We start from the raw sequence: 5,968 nt of genomic DNA on the forward strand, positions 1-5,968 counted from the left end.
GTTGTCTCCTTTCACTCTGTACTGTACCACTGCACATGGTTGACTTGACTTGACCCAGTCACCCAACATTTCAAGTCAAATCGTGGAAACCTACTCTACTGTTGTGCTTGTGGACACAAATTTTAAATTTTTTCTTCAGCAGTTCCTTAAAACACATTTTCCAGGTGTCTGAGCACAACTTTTAAAAGTCAAAAATAAGGATTCAGAGCATGATGCAGCACATCATGTTGCCACAACAGACACTAGTTTAAGTGACACATATCAGATTTTCACACATCATTCGTGTCTCTTGTAAATATGCTATTAATGTAAAATGTGTCATTTGGTTGGGTTTATTAAAAACAACTTTTTGGACAAAATTCATGCTTCTAACTCCAAAAACAGTTCCTATTGAAATAGATCACTTACAAATGTGCTCACCGACGCACAACAAACATAACAATTTGTGACCATGAATGGAAAAAAGGAAACTAGATTGCATTCATTGGTGACTTTTTCACTGTTCGACTGAGCTGTTAAAACACTGAGATATTTTGTTGTTTTCTTGACACCACATATACACTGGTTTCATTTAGGGTCACATACTCATGCATGAGTCGGATCTGCACGTTGTTGGTCTTGGTTTAAGTAAACATCACTCCAGCCATCCATCTCTGCTAACGCTGTGCAGAGCCATGAGGAGCTGAACCCCATCCTAATTGTTATAGGGCTACAGGGAGAGTACATCCTTTCTAGGTCACTAGGTCAGTGTTGCAAGGCTCTAATTAAATAAATATTTTTTTAAATTCGAAAGCTGAGCAGTGGAGGGTAGTGGTAAAACATCTGATTGGTGAAGGAAATGGGTCCTAGGACTTTGAAACAGCAGATATAGAAAGCAAAAGAAGTCATTTCTCAGCCTGCACCCAGTTAGCCAACTCCGCATATAGTGCAGAAGGTCCAACAATCTGTGGACTGATGCTCAGTATTTATTTCTGGTTTGCTGTGGTGGTTCCTGTGTGACAGCTGTGAAACATGACACAATACTTGTGTCTCACAGTATCATTTAAGGCTAACAGAGAAGTCACCGCAATCCTCTCACAAGGACCAACTTTTGCCTGAGCCAGCAAAAAATGGAAGATCTTGTAAGAGCGAACCAAAGGTTGGTCCTTTTGAAAACCAAAGAGAAAAGATAAATTGATGAAAACAGAGGACAGAGTTGATGATTAAGGAAAAAAGAGCTGGGTGAAGGTTGAAATGAAGAAAAGTAATCAACAAGGAGAAGGCAGACAAAGAAGAAAGGCGAGCAGCAATGACACGAGATGAGACAACAAAAGCAGGTACAGAACTGAGGAGATGATAACCAGCGAGGGAGACGGGTCAGAAGAAAAGACAAGATAATTATGAGAAAGGAGAATAGGAGGAGTGGTGATACAGAGCAGACGAAAGAGGAACGATATGGAGATGCTGTTAATTCGCAGTTCAGAGAGATTTTTTTAGTTTGACACACTCAGCAGGAGGGCTTTGACTGCTACTGCTTTTGAACTGCATTACACACACATGCACACACTCGAGCTCACGGTCAACCAAGGATAATGTTTGCTTGGAGGTAAAATAACACAGAGGAAAAAAGAAAGAAGAGTACAAATGGAAAGAACCACACATCCTTATTTGGATATTAAATTCTGTTTGCTAGTCCTGTCTGTAAATGTCACACACCACTGGTTTCATTATAAGGAGAAACTGTAACACAGATTCTGATATTCACAGTATTTTTAGATGCAGAATACTGACTGAGGGTGATAAAGGTACAATTCTTAGCTTCCTGTGTGGACAGTGCAAACCTACAGACCTTTCTAATGTCATAATCTTATTCACAGGAGGGTGGGCCTCTGTGCTGCAGTAGTCTCACCCTGAATTTCTCTTAATTTTCTTGGATTTTCCTCTGTCTGTGTCCTTTGTGATCTCTTTATTTTCACCCCCAGCAGAGTAACTAAAACAAAATCTGTCAGTATTTAGAAACCAGATGGAAAATGATAACTCGATATCATAATAAAGAACTTTTAGGTTTTGTTCATTTGTGTTTGATTAGTGAGACAGGGTCAGCCCATCATTGTGTGTGACTGTGACACTTTGGAAATATCCTGAACACATTCTTTTTTTTTTACAGCTTTTGTGGCATTATGGATTCTGACTCTCTCACTTCCCTTCACTCTTATAAATAACCATTAATATCACCATTTTTGTTGTTTTGTTTTCCTCTTTTTAAAATTTTAAGTTATTAATTAATAATTGTGTTATTGTGGTCATAAAGTTAGACCGCAATAATAACATAAGAAATAATAATAATAGGAAATAATTGCTGTAAATAACACTTATTGTTGGATTTACATATGAAATGGTCCACTGGTTTCAGTGAACCAAGGATAATAGGAGGGGTTCAAGTTTCTGGCCTTAATTCTGTTTTTAGGTCGTCTCTGTGTAGAAAAGCACAACATGACCTGAAGCTGCATGAACAAAAATGCCATAAATATGCAAAGTTATTTGGGGCTCCTCCGAAGAAATAAATGGGAAAGTGTGTCTAAACGTTTGACTTCCAATTACTTTTTGTGTGGTCCACAATGTGACCATTTTCAAATAGTGTGTGTGTGTGTGTGTGTGTGTGTGTGTGTGTGTGTGTGTGTGTGTGTGTGTGTGTGTGTGTGTGTGTGTGTGTGTGTTCTGGTAAGTAATGGATCAAAGGATCACACCAAAGACAAAAATGATTTGAAAATAAATAAATACATAAAGACGTACTGTGACAATTATTGAAAGAAGGATATATATTTTTCAAACGTATTAGCACCTTTTTAATGGAATTGCATTGTTCATCAATATTCTACAGACCAGCAGAGATAACACAGTTGGATATGTACTCACATTTGTGGATAACTACACTTCTAAGGGCCCTCTATTGACTGCACACCTTCCTTAACCCAGTTGGAGCTGGATTAGGGAGAATATATTTTCACTTGATGAGCCTTTATAAAGTCTTCCTTCATGTTAAAAGTGCTGCACTCTTTGCTACGGTGCTTTGATGATTTGGTGGCAATGTTCTTGTCCATCACCGAGTTTATCCCCTGAGGAAACCAATGCCTTCAAGCAAATGTACAACAGGCGCAGGGCAAGATAACACTGTGAGTTAGTTTGTTCTGCCTTGTTTTAGGACAACAAGAACACAAAAAAGGAAATGGCTCAATTCTATTTGATGGTTCAGAGATATTTAATGAAAAGCCAAGTAAGGCTTTAGCCCCGAAAGGGAGGGGCCACTTCTTGGCATCATGGTGTCCACTGTCAATTTTAGATTCACTGGCAGCACAGATATACAATACATGGAAATGAGTCCAGTGAACAACACCAAGAGCATGTACGTATGCATGGCTTATATTTCTTGTTTTAGTCTTTAAATTTGTTAATACATTTTGAGGACTGAGATCTGATCTGCAGCAGAACTGAACTTAAAAATATACTGAATCCTAGCTCTATAAATAATTATGACCAGTGGTCTTCTTGCATGCGAATGAAAGACGTTACTGTGTGCAAGTGCTGCTTTGGCTCCATCACATAGCTACCATACCTTCAGCTACCAGCTCTGAGTAATCCAAGACTTATTTTAGACCCACTTTGACCACTGACTGTGTCTTTAGTCTCTATGCCTTATATCATATGATTAGTTATCCTTCTTATGCACTGGATTGTCTTTGTTAGTGATGTTTTCTAATATTATTGTGTACTCAAAGAATATCATGCAACAAGGATGTTCATCTTTTTTTTCTGTGCACTTAAGTGCTTTATTTACCTTACATTGATGCATCCAATAAACCTAATGGGCATCTCTGGATTGTAGGGAGAAGCCCGAGCACCGACACAGGGAAAACATGCAAACTTCAAACGGAGCGGCTTAAAGCAACCTGAGATCCAAATGGTTAGCAAACTTGCTTCCATTGCACCCATTGCATGCCGCTTGGTGTTATCAATAAAAGTATGATCCACGTGTGGGGAAAAAACAAGTTAATTAAACTTCTCTCCATCCATGAATGACATGGTTATCATTAGGAAAGAGGAGGGATATAACTTGGAAAGGTCACCCATTCATCATAAGTTTAACAAAAGCGTTTCATTTACCTTTCATTTCATTAATTTTCAGACATTTATAGTCTGATATTTGTGCTCTATTATCAGAATTCTGTTTGTAGGGTACTAATGTGCATTCATTCAAATTTACATATTCATGTGTATGCTCGCATGTGCTTCGAGAAAGATCCTGCATGTACAATTTTAGGATTTAGGAGAGAGGGAGGGAGAGAGACACAAAACAGCATGCATCTGCTCCATCCAATGCTTCCATTTCTGTGTAATTGGTGGAGGAAAAGTAACCAATCACTGCACTTGGTGAAAGCAGTATGAAAATTTCATAGACCATCTCGACAGTGCATCATCCAGTTCAATATCTTTGCCCAAATATGGATGCATAGTAACCAGTTTACCATTAAATCACCCCAGGGCATCCACTGATTCTTTGAACCTGTGATGCACTATTTTTGATTCTGTCTAAGAGGGAACGAGGAGAAGCATGCAAAATAATGCATAATTTAAAAAAGTGCAGAGCAGTGAAATGCAGCTACTCACGTCTCTGTGATAATTATCCAACTCGGCTGTTTTTGCCACGTTTAAGCCTGCAGGTCAACGCTAATTTTTCAATTTCCCAAGAGTATGACATTTTTCCGCTGTATGATTGTAACATTATATGGTCTTATGGCACATAAGACCATAATGTCAAATATTTACATATTTTCCTGATTTTGGTGACTTTTCATCTGCTTTCCTTTAATTTCACATTCTTGACTGGATGAAGGCTAAAATTCTGCAGAATTCATTCTCCAGTTAATCTCTTCCATTAAATAAACTGGGCACTAAACAAAAAACAACATCTAAGCTCCAAATACACACACAACCAAACACACATGAGCTACAAATACTTGAAGCGTAACCAAATAAGCAAAATGCAAATATCTGCTGGACACATGACATCACCTCGCTGGAGTAACATAGCTTTTTGTTAAGCTTGGAAACACTTTCCTTGTTGTACTACTTGCAGCATGCTTCTCCATTTCATTGTGTTGTATTTCTAGCCCATATGTTGTCAGGGTGATAAAGTGGTTTCCATAATTCATCTTTCATTTGTCTATTTGTAAATATTTTATTTAGACTTCAGTCACACAGGCCCAGAGACTGATCGGTGATGACTTGCGAACTTCCAGCTACCAATGAAAAATGTGCATTCCTGCCCCCAAGCAGAGGCTGCTGGAGGCGTCTGACTGTTGCTGGGTGAAACCAGTGGCAAACTTGTGCGTTGTGTCTTGAAAATTGTGGCTTACGACTAAAACCAACACAGATTTTTGACACCATATTAAGAAATTTAAAATACATAAAGGGCTTTAAAAACCTTGCTATTCATTGTTCCTGACTAGTGTGAGGTAATAACAGCAATAACAAACAAAGCCAATTTTAAATAGCTGGGACACAGTGATGTGTAAATAACAACAGGATGCAAGTATGTGAAAATCTCACATACTCATATTTTGTTGACAACAGGCGAGTGAAAACAGTTCAGTGAAATCAAAGTTTAAAACTGAGGAAATGCTCATTTTGACGTTGGTGGCTGTGAGAGATCTCAGAAAGGTTGTGCCAGACCATCTCCTCTCCTTTCAAAAAAACTCCGTGAACATCTGGAAACTACCTGCTGGACTTTGGGAAAAGGAATGTTGTTACATTTTTATGTGCTGAAGGATTCTTGGTAATCAATAGTCATGGCTCTTCTTTGTCATTTTTTTTACATCATAATGCTGGTGCAACCAGTCAGAAATGAACCTAATGTTCCTTCAGCTGGTTCTTTAAGTTCCATGTTTTGTTGCTTCCATCCCGACGTCTTTGGTACAAATTCGAATTTAGC

Source organism: Pundamilia nyererei, unplaced genomic scaffold (assembly GCF_000239375.1).
Source record: "Pundamilia nyererei isolate P.nyererei 1_Seehausen unplaced genomic scaffold, PunNye1.0 scaffold00207, whole genome shotgun sequence".
In the NCBI taxonomy this organism is placed as follows: Eukaryota; Metazoa; Chordata; class Actinopteri; order Cichliformes; family Cichlidae; genus Pundamilia; species Pundamilia nyererei.